Below are 26,207 nucleotides of genomic sequence, written 5' to 3'. Positions count from 1 at the left end.
AAAAACACCGAGGAATCCAACAACCAAGATCGATTATCATCCTCAAAAGGCATTATGCAATTGTTTAACATAACCAACAAAGAAGATAAGTCAATAGTTTCCCTATCATTCAAGGCTATCCTAAAACAAAAATCCCAAGAAGGTAGAGGATTGCACGAATCTACAATAAAAGAAGAAATGGGATCATTTTGCCTTGAGCTCAAACAAAATAAGCGGGGAAAAGAGGTGGCCAAACCAACATTCCCCAACCATATATCTTTCCAAAAACGAATGTTGCAGCCCTTACCCAACCACGTATCTTTCTAAATTACTACTACTATTACTACTACCGCTACTACAATTATATGTCGGGTTGGCTATACAAATCCCCTTTTGCCATTCTACACGATCCAAGGTAAATCCTTTATTTGCACTACATCAACAACAATAGCAGCAACAACAACAAGAATCCTTAAGCCCCACTAGGTGAGGTCAGCTACATGAATCCTTTTTTCGCTAATTCACCTGATCGAGAGCATTTTCCTCTAGCAGATTATGAGTCATTAAATCCTTCCTTACAACCTCATTCCACATTATTTTTGGCTTACTGCTTCCCTTTTTCAAGCCATAAACAATAACCAACTCACTCCTCCTCACATGTGTGCTACTAGGCTAGGCCCGTGCTTCAAATTGCCTAAACCATCTAAGCAGCCCCTCCTTATCTTGTCTTCGATCGGTGTAATGCTTAGATTATTGTGTACATGCTTGTTCCTTAATTTATCTTTTAATATTACACCACTCATCCACCTTAACATTTGCATGTCAACAACTTTTATTTTTTGTACGTGTTTTTTCTTAGTTGGCCAACATTTTGAACCATAAAGCATAGCTGGCCTTATAACTGTCTTATAGAACTTAACTTTTAATTTTAAGGGTGTTCTACGATCACACAACACGCTTGACACACTCCTCCATTTTACACAACCTGCTTTTCTTGTTCAATTTCCCCTTTTGCTTGCATAATAGATCTAAGATATCAATATCTACAAGTGCTATTATTTTTTTGATTACCAAGCATAATCTTCTCTCCACAACTTTCATTATAGAAGTTACATTTCATATTTTTGTCTTATTCCTACTCATCCTAAAATATTTATACTTTAAAATAGTTCTCCAAAGTTAAACTTAGATTCCAATCCGCTCCTACTTTCAACAATCAAGGCAATATCATCTGCAAACAACATACACGGAGGGATCTTCTTTTGGATATTTCTGTTGAGTTCATCAATCACTAAAGTAAAAAATAAGAACTCAAAGTAGAACCTTGATGTACACCTATTGTGATTGGAATATCTTTAGATTCCTCTCCTGCAGTCCTGACATTAGTCATTCTAATATCATACATATCCTTAATAACCTCAGTATACCTATTGCATACCCCCTTCTTTTCTAAGACCCACGAAAGAACTTTCCTAGGTACTCTATCATATGCTTTCTCTAGGTTAATAAAAACCATATGTAACTCCCTTTTCTTCTCTCTAAACGTTTCCATTATTCTTCTTAAAAGATAAATAGCTTTTATTGTCAATCTCCCAAGCATAAAACCAAATTGATTCTCTAAAACCCTTGTTTCTAGTTTTATTCTTTGTTCAATTACCCTTTCCTTTAGTTTCATTATCTTAATTCCACAATAGTTATTACAATTTTGAATATCATCTTTGTTTTTGTATAAAAGTATTAATGTGCTTTTCCTTCATTCATTCGGCATTTTCTTACTTTTTTGAATAATGTTGAATAGATTAGTTACCTATATACTTCCCTTATCCCTTAAACATTGTGTACTTCAATAGGTATGTTATTTGGTCCTAAAAATTTCCCATTTTTCATCTTTTCTAAAGCCATCTTAACTTCAAGGACACTAATTTTGCAAATAAATTTCCTATTTTTAGTCTTCACCTCATTTGTCACTTCCAAGTTTAATCTTTCATTTTGATTTTAAACAAATTATTGAAGTGGATCGAAGTATTTCCACCACTTCTTTTCTAGTTAATACATTATTATTCTCATCCTTTATACATTTTACATTACCTAAATCTTTGTATTTTCTTTCTCTAGCTCTAGCAAGTTTATGAATGTCTCTTTATCTGTATTTTGTATCTAGTTTATTATATAAAATATCATAAGCTCTATGTTTAGTTTTACTAATAGTCTTTTTTGCATTTTTTCTTGTCTCTTTATACTTTTCTAGTTTTTCTATATTTATGCAACTTTGCCATATTTTATACCAGTTTCTTTTTGTCTTGATGGTTTTTTGGACTTCTTCATCTCACCACCAACTTTCTTTACTACCCTAGTATCGTCCTTCGGACTCACCTAAAATCTCTTTTTCTAACTTTATAATAGAGTTAGCCATCTTATTCCAAATAGTATTTACCCACTATTTCCACGCTTTTGCCCACGTTTCTATATTCCAAGTTGCTAATCTAATTTTAGTTTCTTGTGCTAATTTCTTAACCCTCTCCCTTCTATATTTACTTGGTCTATTCCCTTGACCCAAGTGGATTTGGTAAGGATTCATGATATTCGGGTGGATTTGCTATACATCAATTTAGGATAAATCCCTCTTATCTTGTAATGTGTTGGAAATGAACATATCATTACGTTTCTTTTCTCCTATCTTTCTTCATTTATCTTGGATACTTCTAGCATTCTATGGATGTATTTATTATTTATTTTATGTTTTGGAGCTCTGCCACAACCCCCCCCCCCCCCCCCCCCCCCCCCCCCCCGCTTTTTACCTAAAGAATCGCATTAAAGGAAGAAAGCAGTTCAATAGAGAAAAGAGAAAACAGAGAGAACAAGATATCCTCCCAATACATAAGGAAAATAGATAATTAATGAAAGAGTATTTATGACACAAACCTAATAAAGTGACACCAACCAATCTGACAAAAGAAGTCTTTTAAAGAAATATGTCGAAAGAATACATTTGTTGAGCACCAAAAGACGCAAGGAACACTACTCATTTTTTGAGCACCAAAAAGACGCAAGGAACACTACTCTACTCCAAAACACGCTATTGGATATATCATTAAAAATCCTATTATTTCTTTCCAACCAAGTACACCAAATAATAGCCAAAACAATTCTAAGCCACAAAGCTTTCCTCACTTTTCTCTGACAAAAAGCCCTAAACATAAAAGTACATAAACTCTTGTACAAGGAGGAGCACACCCAATTTTCATCAAAAAATCCCAAACAATTTACTCCAAAGAACCCAACTGAAAGGACAATGAATCAAATGAGAAAAGAAAGATTTGCACAAGAAATCACTAGAAGAATCTAAACTCCATACACCTTTATCACTTCCCAAACTATACACGAAAGAATTGAACACAGTAGTCAAAGAAAGCAAGCTCATTTGTCTCTTATTGAGATTCCTCAAAATCCCACAAATGGTCCTCCTTTTGCATGATGAGGAAGGTAGAAATAGGAGACTCATGAGGAGTAAATAATCGAAAAAGATGAGGGAACCTAAGAGCCGAAGGAACATCCTTAGGTTAGTGATCGTTACCATAAATGGATTCTCTCCCCATCACCCACTTTATAATGAAAACTAGGAAGGAAATAACAATAGATCTGTGATAGAGATTTCCAAGGACTTGAATAAGTAATATTAGTTCCTGCATTAGCATGCCACCATTGTTGTTAAAATTGCAATCCAGATCAATGATCTTAAGAGCCTGCTTTACCAAAACAATCTTGATCCTACGTAGAATTGCAAATTGGTAGGATTATAGTAGGATCTGTGGGATCTAAGATCATACATATATTTATGTTTTTAAAATCTATAATAAGTTACTTGGAAAGAAATCGAGGGAGGAATAGAAACAAACCTGGAATAGAATTGCTTGGAATGCAATTACTGCGCTTGGTATAGAATGATTGTAGTAATTGAAGTTTTGATTCTTTTTCAACATTTGGTATTCTTCTGGTGGCGGCCCATAATGGAATGACAAATAAGTCATTTTCAAAATACCCCTAATACATAATTATTTAAGGCCCATTTAGTTGTGGAAAATAATTTCTGTTTTTCAATTTAGTTTTCTAAAGAAATACATAAAAAATTAGCTAATTTTTCAGTTTTACAACATTTGTATAAATGAACAACAATAAACAATTTTGGCCTTATTTTCTTGTGGAAATAGTTTTACAATTCTAATTTTTTAAAATAATTACAACAATACCACCTTGTTTTCCAATTTTCTAAATTTATATAAGAGAGTAGAAAAACACTTTTAAAAAAAATTATTTTCTAGATTTCTAACTTCTTACTTTGCATATGGGAGCATGGAATTTGGATGGTAGACTTTGAATTGTTTGAATTATGTATTGAGTTTCTTCCAAATCCTCATAAATCCAAATCCAAGCTGTAAAATCCATGATTTCTAATACTACCTTATATAAATTTTTGGAAAATTGGAAAACAAGTTGTAATTTTTTGTAATTATTTTGAAATCTAAAAATAAAAAAAAATTGTTTTGTACAACCAAGCAAACTCTTTATTTTTCAACCAATTGAATTTTTATAATTTTTTGGAAAACTAAAAAATGGGAAATGGAAAATGTTATCCACAACTTAAGAGGCCCATAATTTTTTAATTTTTCAAATATATGATTTTAACTCAACATTATTTTTTCATTGAATCTTTTTTGCAGCTTATGGATCATAATATTTTTTGAAAGTTTCTAATAATAATAATAGTAACAATAATAGATGGTATTGTTGTTTGGATTCTCTTGTTATTTTTCAAAAGTAAACAATATAATAATAATAATAATAATAATAATAATAAACAATTATAATTTTTGTTGTTGCTGTTGTTTTTTTATTGTTTTTATGATAGTAACTATTAGTGTAATTATTATTTTTATTGTTGTTTTTATTCTTATTATTTTCATAAATTTCATAATAATTATTTTATATATATATAATAATGATAATAATTAGTTTTTTGTTTTATTATTGTTGTTGTTGTTTTTGTTGTTATAATAATAATTACAAAAAGAGGTTATTATCCGTTGTTGTTTGGTTATTATTATTTTTTATTTTTTTATTTTTTATAATAATAATTATTTATTATTATATTAATAATTATTGCCACTATTTTTATGGTATTAATAATATTGTTATTATATTTGCAGTGGTAAAGTTGAGAGACAGTTAACTTATTTATTATTATTATTATTATTATTATTATTATTATTATTATTATTATTATTTATGTTGTCATCCACCTATAAGAGGAGGAATCACCATTCCAAAGAGGGAATCAACATTCATGGTGGAATGCGATTCCACCTCATTTACGCAAACGAAACATAAGAAGGGGAACTGGGCCAGAATTTCGATTCCATTCTAGCCTTGGATCTGCAAGCCAAACCCCGGGGGTTAGAGAAATTAAATTAATTTTAACCTTAACATCTAAAAAACATGTGAAATGGTTAACACATTCTAATATAAAAATTGTAGTATGCATTTATAGCCATTCTCTGGAAGTTCTCTATGGATTTCATGCCTACTTCTGGACGAAGGAGTTTCCTGCCCCTAGGAATTTCTTGATGGTAGAGTTTATTTTTATTTATTTTTATATCCCTCCTAAAATTACTAATTTTACTTAATTCATTTTCTCGTCAATTGTCTTGAACTTTCTAGATCTGATGCTTCTCTACATGGTTTTGGGTTCAATTCTTTGCCTGACCTAGTTTCATACTTGACAGTTTTGTCCATAGGTAACGCATGACATGAACTTCGTATTTTTAAGGATGTTCCTTGGGCAACATGCGTCAAGATTGGGTTGCTGCTTCTGTTTTATTTTTATTTTAAAATTTTTTTTTTTCTCTTAAATTTTTTAGATATCTTTCTTTCCCTTTATTTTTTTTTTCCTCCAGTCATATGAGGATGCCTTGTGCTCCATCTTGAACTTAATTTTGGATATGTTAAACAAGCTCGTCAATGACTAAAGATATGAGGATTCAAAGCAAATCCTTAATGTACATTTATTGTGATTGGGAATTTCTATTTCCCTCTTAGTCTTGGACATTTCCTAGTTTCTTGCGTGGTCCAAACAAGAGTTATCACGTCATTATTGATATCTTCAGTCACTTTTATATACACACTAAATGCTCTTTGCTTTTCTAAAACCCAATCATAATCCTTTTCTAGTTTATTAAAAACCATATGTAGTTATGTTCTCTTTTCCCTAAAATCCTCAAGAGATGTGTACCTTTGTTGAACTTTTCCGATTTTCTGATATAGTTGTTCATTTACTTTCTCCTTTAAAAAAATAAACTTGCCAACCACGTTTGTTGTTTGTTATTTTGTTAGTCAATTTTTTTTTTTTTTAAATAAACTTGCCAACCATGTTTCTTGGTTTCTAGAAGTATTGGCACTCTTGGAGGCCTTGTGTTTGGTACTCAACACATGTCGGACACATGAGATAGAGACATGGGACTAACATGACTTGACACATGTTTGACAATTGACATGTGGCAGAATTTAATTTAAAAACCTTTTATTTCATGATACATTTCTATCACGACTGACACACTTGGTGTCACGGTCCGCCTTTTTCACACCGTTGTGAAGGGCCGTGCGGCGCTAGCTAAAGCACTCTTGCTTAACTAGCCAGCCTTTTGTTTACCAACATTCATCCACGGAACACTTTCATTAACATTCAATCAGATAGCAGCGGAAATTATAATCAATTCATGAAAGCCGTGGCAACCAAGCAGTAAATATTGAAGCAAACGTAATTCATTAACAAATCCTCTGTTGACATGTTGTACTTAGCGAGGGAGGCAAGTAGGCTAAGCACGTTGACAATTGCTAGTGAGTTTTACAATGATTGATGAACACTCACCCTCCCCTAAAGAGCTTTCTAGGCCATTCTCACTCTAGCACTAGGAAACATCAAAGTGACCGAGGAGTCATACTGCCTTATTTGGCTTACAATGAAAGAAATACTAGAAAATAACCCTACACTAGTATTTACATGATGGAAACCCATCCCAAACACACGAGATAAGCGGTCATAGGCAAGCATAATGCCCTGAACAAGCTTAGCCCGTGACATTCTCCCCCACTTATGCGGTCGACGTCCTCGTAGACTTTTGGGGGTAGGTACACTTCAAATTTGTCCACGAACAGTTGAACATCTTCCGCAGAAATCCAGCTGATTTCTTTGTCATCAAGGCGCTTCCACTTCACTAGGAACTTCTGCCGCTTCTTCCTTGAGGATATGAACTTTCTGCCTGTAAGGATCTCTTCAACATCATGTCTGTCAGGTTGCACTATCTTCAACTCTGCGCTGTTTGACTGACTTCTGCTCAGCTCTTTGGTGTTGGCGTTGAATGGCTTGAGGCAATTGACATGAAATTGCGGTTTTCTCTGTTGATCTGCCCACTTCTTCATCTGCTTACAAGCTTTATCCAGATAGGCTTGGGCAAAGTCTGCATTCTGTCTCCCTTCACTGGTGAAGATGTATGCCTTAGGACTCTTTCGTCTGTACGGCTCGCCCACTGTGTGAGGTAACAGCGGCAGCTGGTCTATAACAAGCTCAAAAGGGCTCTTTTTGGTTGTTGAGCGCCTTTGGGCTTTGCCACAGAATGGAGCCACATCAAGTAGTTGCACGCCATTCTTCCAGTTGTCATTGACACAATGGTGCAAGTACTCATCTAGTAGCTCTCTGAATCTCTTCATCTGTTCGTCTGTCTGTCGATGATAACTCGAAGAGATGTCAAGGTGTGACCTGAATATCCTGAAAAACCCTGTTAAGAAGTTGTCAGTGAACATTAAATCTTGGTCACAAATAATAACTTGGGGAAAACCCCAATGTTTCACAATAGTCACAAGGAACAATTGTGTCGTCCCCTCTGCCGAACAGTACTTTGGTGCGGCCATGAAAGTACCATACTTCTTCCGCTCCCCCTTGTCTTGTTGGCAAGTGAGACAAGTTTTGGTATAATCAACCACATCATCCCGCATGTGCAGCCAATAATACCTTCCCAGTAGTCCTGTCATTGGAGTCATTCTCCGCGAATACCCCTTAACGAACTTCCTGCAGCATCCAGTAAGGCCAAGAAAGGAACGCAACTCCTTCACTGTCGTGGGGATCTTCCGTTCTTGAACCATCCTTACCTTCTCCATACCCCTCCGGATACGACCTTGTTCAACGACTTGACCAAGGAATTTGTTGCTCCGCCGAGCGAAAGAGAAATTCTCCTTCTTCAAATTCAGACTGTTTCCCTTCAGCCTGTCGAACACCTTCCGTAGATGCTCTTCATGTTTCCTCTGAAACGACACCGATGCTCCCAACGGTGTTTTGGAAGGGCGAACACATCCCGCTTCCAATTCATCAAGCTGTTTTCCCAACTCTACTATCTCTCTAGGCGCAATCCAACATGGCCTTTTAGCAGGTGGTTTCACTCCTGATAACAACTCGATCTCTTGCTCCACAGTCCGTCGTGAAGGCAAATTTTGAGGCAGCTTATCCGGCAACACCTCCTTATCCTCATCCAACACCGCTTGGATGGGCGTAGGCTCCAGCTCTTGGCCTACTTCTTTGTCTACCACCACCGTGGCTAGACGTGTCTGCTCACCCTGACCCAATCCTTCATTGAGTTGTATGGCTGAAAGGGACTTCCCTTCGTCTCCTTTCATTGCAACGACTTGCACCATGCACGAGTGATCTCCCATCAGACACAGGGAACCAGCCGAAGGCATCAGCACTGCCCTCGTCCCCATTAGGAACTCCGTTCCTAGAATGACTGGATAGTCATCCAATGGCACCGCTGTGAAATTCGCATGACCTTCCCACTGTCCAAGCTTTATAGCCACTTGCTTGGCTACTCCCAGAGTAGGCTGGGCTACAGAGTTAACTGCTTTCACGCGTCCTGTATCCTTCTCTAAGGATAAGTTGAGTCTTTCTGCTTCCAACTGCGAAACAAAATTATGAGTAGCTCCCGTATCCACCATAGCGCGAGTACTCTTCCCATTTATCCTCAAGTCCACAAACATTAACCCTTTTGCTCGTGTAACTTTCGGTATTTTGGCCTGCTTTTCCAATGCGTTCACTAACCGCACTGAACCCACCCTCGGGGCATCATCCTCTTCCCCATCGTCTTCCACTGCCTGTTCTGCAATAGAAGCCTGTAAGGCATTAAGTGATGCTTTGTGAGGGCACTCAAAAACTCTATGAGGACCTCGACACAAGAAACACTCAATTTTACTCTTCCCCTTTCCATTGGGTGTGTTGAACCCTCGAGACGACGAAGCTTCTTGTGAGGTTGATGAATTAGGGTCGGCTCCCCCACTCTTGGGTTTGCCATTCTTGAAAGACTTTCCACCGTTTCCCTCTCCGCCAAACCGTTTGGACGAAGTGGTCTCCTCACCAGCGTAGTCTGTCAAGCGTTCTGTAGCCGCTTGTGCAGTTGACAAGTCTTGAACCCTTTGTCTATGAAGTTCAGTTCTTGCCCACGGTTTCATCCCCTCTAGAAAATAGAACAACTTGTCCTTCTCCGACATATCCCGAATATCCAACATTAAAGCAGAAAATTGTTTCACATAGTCACTGATTGACCCCGTATGCTTGAGATCTCTCAGTTTTCTCCTTGCATTATACTCAACGTTCTCAGGAAAGAATTGGGCCTTGAGCTCTCTCCTCAAGTCTGCCCAACTATCAATCACACAGTTTCCATTTTCAATTTCTCTGTACTTGGTACGCCACCACAGTTTGGCATCACCAACCAAGTACATGGTCGCAGTATCCACCTTTGCCTGTTCTGAGGCCATCCTCACAACGCGAAAGTACTGCTCCACATCAAACAAGAAGTTCTATAACTCCTTGGCATCTCGGGCACCCCCATACGTCCTAGGTTCTGGCACCTTAGTCTTGCTAACTCCCGGAGTGTTGGAGTTCCCCATAGCAAGAACCATCACATTTACCTTTGTATCCAGATTTGCCATCCGGGCTTGCAAAGTTTCCACAGTGTGGCGAAAGTCCTTTGACATGTCGCCTATCAAACCTGCTTGATGTTTTTGTGATCCCCTCACTTCATCAACAAGTTCTCTCATCTGGGCCACCTCCGCGGCCATAGTGTTGGTTGACTCTTCAACCTGTGCTTCCAGCACGCTGATCCTCTCAGCATTGTTTGGTGCCATGGTCACTTACCAAAGCTTTCCAAACTCAACAACGAAGGCAATCGAATTCACGTAGCAACTCAACCTTGGGCTCTCACCAAGTGTCACCGACTTGGGCTCTGATACCAAATGTCACGGTCCGCCTTTTTCACACCGTTGTGAAGGGCCGTGCGGCGCTAGCTAAAGCACTCTTGCTTAACTAGCCAGCCTTTTGTTTACCAACATTCATCCACGGAACACTTTCATTAACATTCAATCAGATAGCAGCGGAAATTATAATCAATTCATGAAAGCCGTGGCAACCAAGCAGTAAATATTGAAGCAAACGTAATTCATTAACAAATCCTCCGTTGACATGTTGTACTTAGCGAGGGAGGCAAGTAGGCTAAGCACGTTGACAATTGCTAGTGAGTTTTACAATGATTGATGAACACTCACCCTCCCCTAAAGAGCTTTCTAGGCCATTCTCACTCTAACACTAGGAAACATCAAAGTGACCGAGGAGTCATACTGCCTTATTTGGCTTACAATGAAAGAAATACTAGAAAATAACCCTACACTAGTATTTACATGATGGAAACCCATCCCAAACACACGAGATAAGCGGTCATAGGCAAGCATAATGCCCTGAACAAGCTTAGCCCGTGACACTTGGGCATGTTTTGCTCCAAAATGTAGCAGTATTTACTTTTTTTTTTTTTTTTGCTTTTGCGAGAACTGATATTGTGGCCTCTCAACCCTATCCTCTTCCTTTTTTGATAAACAAATAATGTCACTAGTGTGATATTCATTATTTATTTATTAGTTGCTATTTTCTTGTTTCTAATTGCCTTGAATGGTGCATTGTGTGTAAACATATTGAATTTATACAGGCTTTAAAGTGTTTTCTTTAAATTTGCAATTTTTTTTTCCCACTTGTAGAATGCAATATATATGTATTTTGTAATGGTTTAAAAAAGATAGTTTATCCCCTACTTTTATCACAACTAAATATGCTACATATGACTAAGAAGATGATGCCCCTCTTTGGGCTTATGTTACCGAACGAGGGACGTTGAGTGAGGGAGATGGAAATGCTAGTTTTTCAGCAACTACTTATTTATGAGGGCTTATATTTTTGGCTAAAAATTAATTTTCTGAAATTTGGGGCATAGGGATAAGGGGCTGTCCTAAGGTGTCGATGGATCTTATTGAGATGCAAAGATTAGAAGATGCAGCAAAAAAAAAAAAAGGAAAAATGGGACACTGTCTCACAACTTGTTAGGGCTCTTTACCTTTTCTTTGTGATAATTGATATTTTGGCCTCTCAACTGTCTCCTTCTCCTTTTTTGATAAACAAATAATATCACTAATGTGATATCCTTTATTTATTTATTGCTATTTGCTTGTTTCTAATTGCCTTGAATGGTGCATTGCGTATCAACAATATTGAATCTGTGTTAGGCTTTAATGTTCTCTAAATGTGTATTTTTCTTTTCCAATTTTTGGGTGCAATGAATATGTATTTTCTAATGGTTTCAAAAAGATAGTTTACCTCTACTTCTATCAGGACTAACTATGCCATGATGATGCCCCTGTTTGGGTTTATGTTACAAAATGAGGGAGGTTGAGCAAGGGAGATGGAAAATGCTAGTTTCAAGTGCAACTATTGATTTACAAGAGCTCATATTTTAGGGTAAAAGTAAATTTTCTAAAATTGTGGGTGTAGGGGTAAGGGGCTGCCCTAAGGTGGCTATGGATCTTAGCTTGCAAATATTAGAAGATGCAGCAAAAAGTACAGAAAAGAAAACTTAAAGAAGTGCCCAGCCCTGTCCAGCTTCACCGCTGCTTTTAGTCAATCTACTACCTCAACTCTTCATTTTTTGAGAAGAAAAAGGATGATTAGTAATTCCAAATTGAAGAAGGCTTTTCAAAAATGATAGCTAGGGATCATTTGAATAGTTTGATTGCTTGGAAGTTTTATGTAGGTGCTCTACCCTTATACTTCACTTGAAATTCATAATGTATGGAAGTTTTTACTTATGTAGTCATTAAATTTATTGTTGGTTTTGTTTCTCTTGGGTCTTTAACAAATAAGAGAAGGGACACATTAAGAGAATGTTGAAGGCAATCAAGGTCCTTGGTGAGAAAAAAAGGTGTGGGTATTGTAGCAGATGAGTGGAGTATCCTAGAAAGAATGTCACTAATAAATTTCATGGCTATATTGAAAGGGTTCAAATTTTCTAAAGTCAATTGAACAAGCATTCATTAATGGGTTGATGTTGAATGTTTGAAAGTTGGTCCGTAATATTGGTTCTGATTATTATTGATAATGAACTTGTAATGAAGGTTAAAGGATGAGTTTTATTGTCCGCATATTTTTAGACTCCTTGTGTGGTGCACACCCATAATCTTGGCTTGAAGAACATACATGCAACAACAAATACAGAACAAGTGTGATTGCTTATCAGGAATGTAGTTAGATAATATATATTGCTGATGATTCTTCTTTTATATACACTGTATAATGGATCACTCAATGAGATTGTGCCACTGAAATAGCTTGCCATAGTGGTAGGATGCTTCTATAGAGAGAAGCCTCCAAGCCATGGCCATTGATTATGAGTGGATTTATAAAGATGATGATGTTTGGAATGATATGCCTGTGAAAGAGTTCAGTGGGAGAAGTTGATTGTGTATCTTCCATCCTCAGCTAGGAGGCTATTTTTTTAAGCATAGGTATCCATACACTGTGGACATACTACCAAACTTTTGGATCCAAAGGCTATTGTTTTAAGCATAGGTGCCCGTACACTATGGACATACTACCAAACTTCTGGATCCAAAGCTCATCTATCTTGTATGGAATCAACGTCGCCAAACGCATCCTTGAAACCATAAAACTAGCAAATTCCATGTTTGCATTCTTCATATCCTGGTGTTGGGTAAAAAATATTCTTCTACATTTATCCATTTCCTAAGAAATTTTTTTATAACACATTTGGTACCCCTCGACTAAGTTATCATCTTGAAATGTTGCTTTCCTCCCATCTTCTATCATGTTGTCCCAACAATACACAAAGTGGAAAATGAGTTTATCAATATCAAAATGAGTTTATCAATATCATTTGTAGTAAAAGATAAAATATAATCAAGTTTTCCTTGCCAGACATCATTTAAAAGAATCTATTTCACATGCATAGTGTTCCCAACATCTTTATTAGAAGCTGGCTTCTGACTAGTCCATGGCTAGGAGGCTTATATGCATCAACTTCAATCTTCTAAGCATGATTATCACTAATGCTAACCTGGTATCAACTATGGCAAGCAATTTTGTAGCACATACACATTTTGCTAGTACATTGAATGATTCATTATGGAAGCGTGTATGAAAAATGTCATCAGTAACATCTAATTGTTGAACTAGAGTCCCGTCAAGCAGCCTTCTTTTGTTAATACTTTTTTTTTTTGCACCTATTTTAAATTTCCATGGTAGTGTTGAAATTTCCTTTGAAATTTTTGCTTTCCATCACTCTTGAAATCAAATGGTAGTTGATTTTTGTCTTACAATATTTTCATCAAAATTTCATTAAACAACAACAACAATAAAACCAAGCCTTAGTCCCACTAAGTGGGGTCAGCTATATGAATCATTTTCCTCCAATTTATGCGATCATGGACCATTTCTTTTGATAGATTCAAGGATATTAAATCCTTGCTTACTATCTTCTCCCAAGTTATTTTAGTTCTATCTCTACCCCTTCTACTGCCCTCCAAAGTAACTAAGTCACTTTTCCTTACAGGTGCACTATGTGGCCTACGTTGCAAGTGTCCATATCATCTGAGTCATCCCTCCCTTATCTTATTTTCTATAGAAGTTACACCTAACTTACTACGAATATGTTCATTCCTTAATTTATCTTTCAATGTCATACCACTCATCCATCTAAGCATTCTCATCTCGGCAACTTTTACTTTTTGGATATTATGTTTTTTCGTCGCCCAACATTCCGATCCATATAGCATAACTGGTCTTATAGCTGTCCTATAAAACTTTCCTTTCAATTTTAAGGGTATTCTTCGATCACATAGCACAGTTGAAGCACTTCTCCATTTTACCCAACCTGTTTTAACTCTATGCATTACATCATCTTCAATTTCTCCTTCAACTTGCATAATAGATCCAAGGTATCGAAATCTACAAGTACTATTTATTTCTTCATCGTCAAGTTTAACTTTGTCTCCAATATTCCTCCTATCATTACTAAAATTACATTTCATATATTCTGTTTTATTTCTACTTATCCTAAAGCCTCTAAATTCCAAAGTTTCTCTCCATAATTCTAACTCAGCCTTTACTCCGTCCCTAGTTTCGTCAATTAATACAATGTCATCTGCAAACAACATACATCATGGAACCTCCGTTTGAATACTCCTAGTCAATTGGTCCATCACTAAAGCAAAAAGATAAGGACTCAAAGCAGATCCTTGATGTTCACTTATGGTAATTGAAAATTCTCTAGTTTCTCCATCTATAGTCCTTACACCAGTCATTACTCCATTGTACATATCCTTAATGACATCGGTATACCTACAACATACACCATTTTTTTCTAAAACCCACCATAGAACTTCCCTAGGTATCCTATCATATGCTTTCTCAAGGTCAATAAATATCATATGCAAGTCCCTCTTCTTTTCCCTAAAATTTTCCATTAATCTTCTTAAAAGATAAATAGCATCTGTGGTAGATCTCCCAGGCATAAAACCAAATTGATTTTCTGAGATCTTCGTTTCTAACCTTAATCTTTGTTCAACTACCCTTTCCCATAGTTTCATCGTATGACTCATAAGTTTAGTTCCACGATAGTTATTACAATTTTGAATATCTCCTTTATTTTTGTATATAGGTATTAAAGTGCTTTTCCTCAATTGCATTTTCTTAGTTTTAACAATTGTATTAAATAAATTAGTTAGCCATATAATTCCGTTATCACCCAAACATTTCCAAACTTCAATTGGGATATTATTTGGTCCCATTGCTTTCCCATTTTTCATCTTTTTTAGTGCAAATTTAACTTTGTTAACTCTAATTTTGCGAATAAATCTTATATTTTTAGTATTTTCCTCATTTGGTAATTCTAAGTTTAAGTCTTCTATTTGGTTTTTGTTAAACAACTTACTAAAGAACTTTGCCATCTTTCTTTAATATCTTCGTCCTTAACCAAGATAATATCATCCTCACTTTTTATACATTTTACATTTCCTAAGTCCTTACTCTTCCTTTCTCTAGCTTTAGCAAGTTTAAATATATCTCTTTCCTCTTCTTTTGTACCTAATCTATCATACAAACTATTAAAAGATCTATATTTAGCTTCACGAACGACCATTTTTGTATCTTTTCTTGCCTCCTTATATTTTTCAAAGTTATCTCCGTTTCTACATTTTTGCCATGTTTTATACCTTTTTCTTTTGTCTTTATGATTTTTTGTACATCTTTATCCCACCACCAACCCTCTTTGCTATTCGAGAATCTTTCCCTTGATTCACCTAAAATCTCTTTTTCTATCTTTTTAATAGAGCTAGCTAATTTATTCCAAAGAGTATTTGTATCTATCCCATTCTCTATGGTCCAATCCCCATCTTTGATCATTTTATCTTTAAATTTTATTATATTTTCTCCTTTTAGGTTCCACCATCTAGTTCTCCTACACTGGTTTATTTTATCCTTTTTCTTCCATTTTTTAATACATATATCTAACACTAAGACTATGTTGTGTGGTTAGGCTTTCACTTGGAATAACTTTACAATCATTGCATGATAAATGATCTACCCTCCCAGTTAAAAAAAAATCAATTTGACTTCTATTTTGTCTACTTTTAAAGGTTATTAAGTGTTCTTCTCTCTTCTTAAAGCAATTATTCATTATACTAAAATCATATGACATAGCATAGTCTAAGATCATCTTCCAGACTCATTTTTGTCTCCATATCCTTATCTCTATTTATCCTCTCATAATTTTTATTATCTCTTCCAACGTGTCCATTCAGATCTCCTCCTATAAATATTTTCTCAGTCCCTGATATGCCTTGTATAATACTATCCATAACTTCCCAAAATTGTCTCTTAAGATTTTCTGCTAAGCCAACTTGAGGAGCATCAGCACTAATGATATTTATTATTTTTTGTCTTAATACCATTTTAATTTTTATAATTCTATCCCTTTATTTTCAAAATTTCATTAAATCATCCAAAATTATTGAAAATTTGAAATTCTAGCAGAATTTGTTGAAACTTTAATTATAGAATTAAATTTCCTATGAATTCAAATGTGAAATTTTAACGCAATGAAATTTCTCTCATAATGTATCTTATTTTTTATTTATTTATTGAAACCAAATATTATTACCACGACTTATAAAATTATATGAAAAATTAAACTTAGATATTAGCATTATCATTTTAGTTAATCATTTATGTCTAAATTATCTCTATTTATATAATAGATAACATTCAATTGATTTATGAATTTCATTTATATTAACTGAATATGTTTAATACGAATATTATATTACAACTACTGCACCTTATACACGACATACTTGTTATTGATGTATTTAATTTGTAATATAGTAGTTCTAAACTTGCATTATTATTTTATTTACAATTTCTAAAGTTTCATAAAAAGAATTTCATGCTTTACTACTAATTTCCGTCTTTTTTTTTTAATTGAAATTCGAATTGGCTTCAAAATTTCTATACTTTTGAAGTTTCAAAATTTTAGTCAAATTTGAAATTTAAGATCTTGATTACACCCATATTATTCAAGACAATATTAAGGGTGTTTACTACACATGGAGTCCACAAAAATTTATGTGGGTAGTGAGACTCAACAAACTTCATAACAGGTGCATAAATAATAATTTGGACCGCACATATTTTTGGTCCAACTTTGCAATAACATTCAACATTAAATGAGCAATATAATGCTTTACTTTGTTGTTTGTTGTGCCATCAATAGCTTTGAATTGGAGTGCCCTTCTAATATAGCCAAAAAATTTTAGTGTCCTATTTATTTTTTGAGAATCACTCTACCATACCCACACCTATTTTTCTCTCCTAGTCCCCTTGATTGCCTGCAACATTTTACTATTATGTGCCATCTCTCATTGAGGGTGGTTCTTTGAGCATTATACCTAGGAACATTGGCTGCATTAGTTAAAGCTTTGCATGATATGGATTTCAATAAAATTGAAAAAGTAGGCTATTGGATAAAACATTTTAGCTACCAAATTCGTCAAATGATCCTTAGCTTCCATCTGGAAAGCCTTCTGCAGTGGGGACTTCCCAATTATAGTTATCTTCTTAAATAATGAAAGAGTTTTGAGGTAGTAGATTGGCTAAGAAGATGTAATAGAGACATGGCACGTGCACTTGTTTCATTCTTTTTTTTCCAATGATCTGCTGCATGTTCCAATCTTTGCATCTCGGCAAGATATTCCATAGCCACTTCAGACCACCCTTGTCTCTACATCCACAAATCTCAGTGTATATACTTTTACCCTAGAACATGAACCCTTGACCTATTGATGATAGTTCCAGTGAAGACTATCATTTCCATCTCCCTCATTCAACCCCTCTTTTTTATTAACATAAACCCAAAGAGGGTCATTTGAAGCACGCGTCGTCTATTTTCTTGTGATAGAAGTAGAGAAGGATGGACTTTCTATCGAAGCCATTACCAAACACAGATTAGATGCACGTTACAATTGAAAGAACACACATACATTCCAAGGTAATGCATTAAAGTTTAATATAGATTCTATATACTGATTTGTAGTGTACACCATTCAAGGCAATTAGAAGTGGACCAAATAGCGAAAAGAAGTATATCAGCGTTAATGCGATTATCAGTTTGAGAGGGAGTAGGGCTGCAAACAAATCCAGCCACTCCTGAGTGCCTTGGGGGCTCGTTTCGGTAAGAGCTCGTTCAAGCTCGTTAATTATCTTAATGAGCGATTCCCGAGCCTACTAATTTGTTTACAAATCAACAGTAATTTGTTTACATTATATTAATAAATTTTAAGTGCTTTTTTTAAATATATAATTCCCCTAATATGTTGAATTTTACACTACTAATTTTCAGCTTTTATTAAAAATAAAATTTCAAATGTGTGTGAAGTAGCAGAAGGGGGTAGGGTGAGATTTTATAGAGATGGGGAGGCTCTTCCCACTTTAGAATTTTCGATGTGGGACAAAATGCTTAGGTAGGTTGCAACTTGCAGGCCAGTCTCCATCCCATTCTTGTCCCACGTTGGAAACCCTTTGAAGTTTCAGCCTCTCCTTTGCTTATAAATCCAAGTTTCTCCCACTCATTTCCGCATCCTATGGCTGAGCTGTGCAAGCTTCTGGCCCCACATGGTGGACGCCTCTGTTTTTTGAATTTAAATTATTAAATATGTGGTAAAACCAAACCAAGCCTGAGTTGAGCTCAAGCTGGTAATTTAGGCTTCAAGCTGAGCTTGAGCCCAGATTCCAAAATTCAGATCGAGCTGAGCTGAGCCTGAGCATGAGCCAACCTGTTCCTATTCCAAGCCAAGCTTGAACATGCTTAAGTTTGGTTCAACTCAGATTGTTTGCAGCCCTAAGGGGGAGGGAGCTGAGGGACACTAATCGTCATGAAATTTTTAAAAAGCAGAAATAAAACAGGAAAGGTTCTTCTTGGTAACTCCCTTTGGCTGTCGCATCTCTGGTGACTCCCTCTGGCCATTTTTGCTTCAGAAAAGGGATCCAATGGGGCATCTTAAAGCAATGTGTCCCAGATGTGCCCCTCATCTGTATGGTGGTGTTGGATTAGTATTGTAAAATAAAAAACAACTGAATTAATGTTCAACATGGTTGGGCTATTTTAGCCATGCATCCGTGTCCGGCGTGTCAGATACTGACACACAAGGTCTTCAGGAGTCGGTACTTCCTAGATCTTGACTTTCCTGAGCTACCCATATGGAAATCTGTTCCTTTAACAAATTGCTGACCGGGTCAAGGTGTTGCAATTCTTCCATCCTAGGAGAGTAAATGCATTAGGCAGCAGTTCAGAACTTGTCTGTCATCCAGAGCACCCAGCCCCATTATCAAGATTAGACGGAGCTATGGCAAACAAACTGGGCCTTGCCCTTGCCTAATGCTTGATTCTTGGTTCTTCATCATCCAAGGCTCCAAGAAATCTCTGTTTGCGGATCTTTCCTAGGCCCGAACAAGTCTTGATTGTGGCTTAGTTGCATCAGCCATGGCTGATTCCCCACCATTGCTCTCATGTCTTGCCTATAGTGCTTTAAGGCTGCTTGCCCTCTGCAGACACAACCTCTGTAGGCCTCAATTCCTCTACAGGGGCTTCTTTGTCAGTATGTGCATGCTATATAATTTTACCCTTTTCTGGTTAGGACTACAGCCTTTCCTAACAAATGGGGCCCTTTATAACTACAAGCTTGCTAAGAAATTTACATCAGAGTTCCCGTATCTTTGAAGTTTTTGGCACTAATGCTCCCCCTTCCCACTTAGTTTTGGTCAAATAGCTTATTAAAGTAACCCCAACATCTTTCTTTTATGTCTTCTTATTTAATCACATCCTCATTTTTTATGCATTTTACACTGCCTAAATCCTTACTCTTTCTTTCTCTAACTCTATCAAATATGTCTCTTTCACCTTATTTTTTATATAATCTCATATAAATTATTATATGCTCAATGTTTAGCTTCACTAATAGTATTTTTTGAATTTTTTTCTTGCCTTTTTATAGTTCCCAAAGATTTCCATGTTTTTATATTTTTGTCATGTTTTATACCAAGTTCTTTTCGTCTTTATGGCTTTTTGGACATCTTGATCCCACCAACTTTCTTTACTGGTCCATAACTTTCCTTTGGAGTCACCTAAAATCTCTTTTGTTATCTTTTTAATAGAGCTAGCTATTCTGCTTAGGGTGTTTGAGCCTACATTATATTGTCCAGTCCCCTCCTTGATCATTTTGTCATTATATTTTACTATATTTTCTCCCTTTAGATTCCATCACCTAGTTTGCTTGCGTTGATTCATTTTACCTTTTCCCTACCATTTTGTAATACATATATCTTGCACGAGAACCCTATATGTGTAGGTGAATTTTCATCTAGGATAACTTTACAATTATTACATGTTAAACAATCTGTCCTCCTCGTAAAGAAAAAACTATTTGACTTATTTTAGTCCATTCTTGAGGGGTATTAAGTGTTCTTTTCTTTTCTTTTCGTAAAGCATGTATTCATTGTAATAAGATCATACGATGTGGCGAAGTCTAGAATGCATCTCCAAACTCATTTTTTTCTCCTTCTACATCCTCCATGTATTCTTTCATAACCTTTATTATTATTTCCATTGTGTCCATTCATATAAGCTCCTATCAATATTTTCTTAGTCCTTGATATCCTTTGTATAATATTATTCATATCTTCCCAAAATTGTCTTTTTAAGGATTTTTGCCATGCCTATTTTGAGAAGCATAAGCTCTAATGACATTTATTATCTCTTGACCTAAGACCATCTTGATTTTTGTGATTCTATCCCGTTACTCTTTTAACATCTACAACACTCTCTCTTTTAGGTCTTCATCTACAATGATTCCTACCCCATTCTTATGTTCCCTCCTCCTCTCCCCCTTAGTATATCAAAGGTTAAATCCTGACTTTTCAATTTCTATAGCTTTCTCCCCTGCCAACAGAGTTTCTTAAAAGCAGATTTCGTTAATTTTTCTTCTAATCATTGTTTCAATTGTCTCCATCCTTTTACTAGTAAGTGCCCCTATATTCCATGTTGCTAATCTAACCTTAGTTTTTTGAACTAACTTCTTTGCTAGCCCACGCCCAAAATAATGTGGGAACCTCGATATTTGACACTCTACCGTGGTGCCGATGCAGCACATCGTTTCAGGGTGATGACCCAGCCCATCTTCGTCCATTTTTCACAACACCCAGGTGGTATAACTACAACTTGTCGCTCGTAGGGGATGCCCCACCACATAATCAGTATGGATTTATATCATAGAGATCAGACAAGTTTTATGTTGGTTGTTGCCTACTTAATGCAATCCCTCCCAAGCCTGGTTGTGTAAAAAGATTTAAGACTTACACTATAATAAATATATAACTCAGAATATTGAGGGCATGAGCCTTTGGCTTTAGATTTTTTTAGTGAAGCTGAAGAATATGTAATCCACTGTTGATTGAATGATGCTAATAAAATATGGTGATTCCTGTAGATACTAAGATTTTGGATTTAAAAAAATAAGAAAAGAAAAACACTTGAGGCGTTGTCTTAAATAATTGAAGTGTGGAGGATATATGTTATGGAGCAGCTTCAAGCCACAGAGGTTTTGGATTAGAAAACATCGTAGATGTGCTAAATAATTTCTGGGTATATTTTTTATTCATGGTTTTAAATAATTGTCACGATTGTTATGTAACGCTGTTACATAATGGTTTTTTGAGTTCTCGATACCGTTACACACGGCCAAATCAGTGGGAAGAAAAATCCCAGCCGTAGCTGCCATTATGGACTGCAATCGTTATATAAAGGCTGCTATGACCGTTATGTAACCACTATAGGACTGTTACGCCAAAAAAAAATTATTTTATTTTTTTGCTTTTTCTTCTCTCTTTTGTTTTTCACTCCTTTCATAAATCATTCTCAATATACTATGTAGAGAGAGGGGGAAAAGATTATAATGAGGATGATAACAAAACAAAATTTTCTTTTTTTTAAATACTCACAAGAGATGTATTAATTAACACAAAATAATAACTTGTTATGAAAATATTTTATTTTGATAATATTAGCAAATTGATATTTATGTTCTATATTTTTCAACTTCAACCTTCTTTTCTTTTCTAGTTATTGTATATTTGTATTATTCGAATGTCTTATGTGTCTAATAGATTAATGGAGTGTATAATATATTTTGTTTTATTAATTAATTTATCACACGTAAGAATTTATCATGCATAAGAAAATGAGAAAGTGTAAATATGCACACATGTAATTTTTTTGTCAATGGTTGTTTAAAACAAGTGTAAATTTCTTGCCCCTTACTAAACAACTTACTTCAAAATATACTAAAACTCTTTCTAAGAAGGGTTAAAAGCTTAAAACATACAAATACACTAATATGCACGAGGCTGTGTGTGCTTGAAAAAAATTCACAGCTGTTACACCCACTTTCCATTATGTAACATCCGCTACTCCCGCTTCCTGTTACACCTGTTACCGTTACATTACGCTACGCTACCCATTACTGCGATTTAAAATCATGGTTTTATTGAACACTCTAACCATCTAAGGAAAGAACCCAAAACACAACATGTAAGTAAAATGTCTTAGACAGTATAGGGTCTATGGAATTTTCATTTCCAACATTGCTGAGGGAGTCCATTGATTAGGAAATGCTGTGGAGGCTGCTAAACAGAAACTCTTTTGATGAATGCATTTTAACATCATGGAATACACTTTTCTCTTAACAGTCCTGATCTGCTTTGAAAAGCTAGTTTGTCTGACAACTGTACTTCCAGACAGGATTTAGGAAACTGCCAGTCTAAAATTTTTCTCCGTCACACCAATATAGCATTCAATGCATTCAGAACAATTTTATAAGCACCAATAGTACAAAAATAATTATGCATTCATGGAGAAGGCCAGTTGAATCTCATTTTTCTAGTGTGGATCTGACCTTTCCATAAGACATTGTTTTTGGTAGCTTAATTCATCTAGAATAATTGGCTGTATTTTGCACAGTTGTGGCAGCAGCCTGACAAGAAGATGGCAACATTGGATGTAGAATAGGGGCCACTGTACTACAAACAAGCCTAGAGTTCGTAACAAATCTGATAAACACAAGAAATCTTAGTTTATTAGCTTGTTTAATCTTTCTGTTATCTGAGTGTGGGCTTGTCTGCCCTGCTCTCACTAAATCAGTGGAATGATCTGGAAGAATATTAGGACAATATGTTTCCTAATTAAAATTGAGGCCATGGCTGCTCGCCCCATGCGGCCCTTGGGGGTGGTGGGGGTGGTGGTTGGGGTTTGGGAATTCAATTTAAGGCTTAAGCTGGAACTTGTGCATTGTTTTTAAGGATGCTTCAGTTATGCATGATAACTTCATATTGGACACTTACCTTGCTGTAGGTATTAAGAATCTTTGGTTGGTTGAATTTCTTGTGTTTTTTAATTTGTAGCATTCTACGAAAGGTATGAGCTTTTGTGCAATTTTCATTATGTTCAGTTTCTATTGTGCTTGCTTTTCTGTACTTTCCTGTTGAAGTTGACATGCTGAGTTTTTGTATCATTTAGAACTCTTAGGCTTGCCAGTGAGACTGAAAAAATGCATTTCATGGTAGCAGAAGTACTTTTATCCTGTGTTTGGGAGTATGGATTTCAGGAGTTGGATTTGGATTTTGTGGATTTAGATAAAATATAGTACAAAATTATATTTAATTTTTTCCAAATCCATACAAATTCAAAATCCAAATCTAACCCCCGCAATCTATGCTCCAAACGCTCCCTTAATAATTGATAAAAAATGCATATAGGGAATTGGCAAACAAGAAGTTGGCAGGTGCCTTTGAAAATGTGGCTTGTTTTCTTTCTGTTTGTATATTTTGATTCATGGTTTATTTAGGTTTTCTTGTTTTCTAGAGGAAACAATGATGAAGAATATGAAATTGGTCCCAAAGTACTTTGGGAAAATGTTTCCATATTTTTTGGTGCTGAAATGCCTGGTATCATAGAAAAAATGTTTAAAATCTAGTCAGATTTTTACAAACCTTGACTTTATCTTTTTATGGATGTCGTATTAGTTTATTTGAAACAAATACTATTTAATAGGAAAGCAAAATGAAGGCTTAAGATTCAATTTGGCTTGTAGTATGGAATGAGGTAGGAAAGAAATGAATTGAAAATTTGAATGGAGACAATGACAAAATCAAATGATAAATTTGATTCCATTATTTCCAATTCCATTCCATTCTATCGTACTTTGTGTGCAATAAGTTCTCGTTCACACTTGTGCCTGTGCACGCACATCCCCTACCACACTATGCTTGTACCAACAGGAGGAAAAGAAAAAAGAGACAGAAGGATGCAAGAATTCAGACTGTTTTTTCTTTTTCCTTTTAATTTTACTTTTCTTTTTAGGGCTGTGTTTATGTTTTTAATGAATTGTCCATCGATTTGCTCAATGTTAGATGGGGCAATTAATTGCATTTCCATATCGCTGGCCGTGAAATAGTTCATACGGATGAATTTTGTTTTTGTTATATGGCAGGGAAGAAAAGCAGCTCTAATATTTGCAAATGGAAAGGATCTTCCTCTACATTGGGGATTAGTGACGGGCATTTTTAATACTGTTATATTAATAGGTAAATGTATTTTCATTCTTAATACCTTTTTTCATGCTTCGAAATTTTTTTGGAGGTTATTTCATGTGATAAATTTACGTTCACCATTGCATGTATGTATGATGATTGCACCATGTGGAAAGTCTGTTATGCTTACTACATCCATCCCACCCCGGGACTTTTGTTTTGTGATGGATGGGAACTTAAAGCGCGAGTTATTTGCTCCAATGAATCTGTATTGTTGCAAATCTGAAGCTATACCTAGCTATAAAACTAGTAGCTATGTTTGGGAAAAGAGTGAAATCATTCCATCGTGCTGTTGGAGCTTATGATTTTGTTTGGTAGACAAAACTAGAATGGAATTAATTTTTATATATTTTATTTTATGTTGTTCTCAATTTATCCCATTCTAGTGTATTGCGCTTGTTTAGTGCATTTGTTCAGCTATCCAACATGATGACACTTCAGTGGCCTCCTAAGAGAAAACAGGCAGAGAGAGAGAGAGAGAGAGAGAGAGGGCCGAGGGGAGGCCAAGCAACTTTTAAGAGGCCCAAGAATTAGAGGACCCTGGTCCTCCCAAGGTGGTCTTTGGGTCACCTCCTTTTTGGGCAATGATAACTTTTGAGTTTCCAGGATTTGGATGTGGTACAACGAAATTAACTGTTTAGAGTAATTTTATTGGTGGAAGAGATCAATCTTGTTCAGACAACCGCAATAGTTGATCCACAGGACCTAATGTTGTCATGGGAAAAGATCCATTACCATCAAGATATGTGGTGTGTATAGACTTCAATTATTTTTAGATTAAAATATTTGTAAATATATTTTAAATTACATTCTTTTCTAATGAGAAATTGAAGACTTATTTTTATTATCTAATTATCTTATAGTGAAAAAAAATTAAATTACTTTAATTGCAAGAAAAATGAAAAGAATTAATGCCAAGAACACAACCTTTTGTTAATGTTTGGTTAGTTTTATTTTTCTATTGGAAGAATTTACATTATAATTTATTTGTATGAATTGGTGATAATGGTCTTCAATTTCTTTCTTGAAAGTATTGTAAAGTTCATTTGCAAGAATGATTTTGAATTTAATTTAATTGACAAGAAAGGCTAGATAAATAAAAAAAATAATTCAATTTCATTAGAAATAATGTGTTTAACGATTGTGAAACATTAAAATTTTTTTCTAGGCATTCCTAACAGCTACCACCCAATGATTAATTTTAAAATCAATCTTCTACGCTTGAGGTATTTCAAAACAACTTGTTGGGTAATAATTCCAACTCAACACTCCAACTAATCCTTTCTAGCATCTTATTCAATCAATTGCAAAATCTCCATGTTTAAAGATTGGTACATATATTGGATGTAGAACTCTGCAATTAACTTATTATATATTTTATTAACTTGTTAATGTAACATGCATATTCCAAAAAAGAAAAAAACAAAAAAACAAATGGATGTAAATGATTAACAAATGTGGGACTATGCATATTGCTTGTGAATGAGCCACATGAATGATGAAGAGGAGGGATCCATTATTTTTTCACTCGTTCTGTGTGGAATCAGGGAGGAAAATTATCAATGTGTATTTGTTTGACTAGTAACTTCTTTAAGTTGAGCTC

At 35.3% G+C, this 26,207-nt stretch overlaps 1 protein-coding gene across 2 annotated transcripts in view; it reads left to right on the top strand.

The window, feature by feature from the left end:
• LOC131158244 (E3 ubiquitin-protein ligase RING1-like) overlaps positions 1-24,975 on the top strand; it is a 28,252-nt gene extending 3,277 nt beyond the window's left edge. For both annotated transcript variants that reach the window (XR_009137433.1, XM_058112976.1), the window contains one exon: positions 24,505-24,975. The gene's annotated coding sequence lies outside the window, so the exon portion shown is untranslated. The remainder of the gene's footprint in view (positions 1-24,504) is intronic.
• The last annotated feature ends 1,232 nt before the right edge of the window (positions 24,976-26,207 follow it).

This window comes from Malania oleifera, chromosome 6, assembly GCF_029873635.1.
Source record: "Malania oleifera isolate guangnan ecotype guangnan chromosome 6, ASM2987363v1, whole genome shotgun sequence".
Taxonomy (NCBI): domain Eukaryota; kingdom Viridiplantae; phylum Streptophyta; class Magnoliopsida; order Santalales; family Ximeniaceae; genus Malania; species Malania oleifera.
This window is presented reverse-complemented; position numbering and strand designations above follow the sequence as displayed.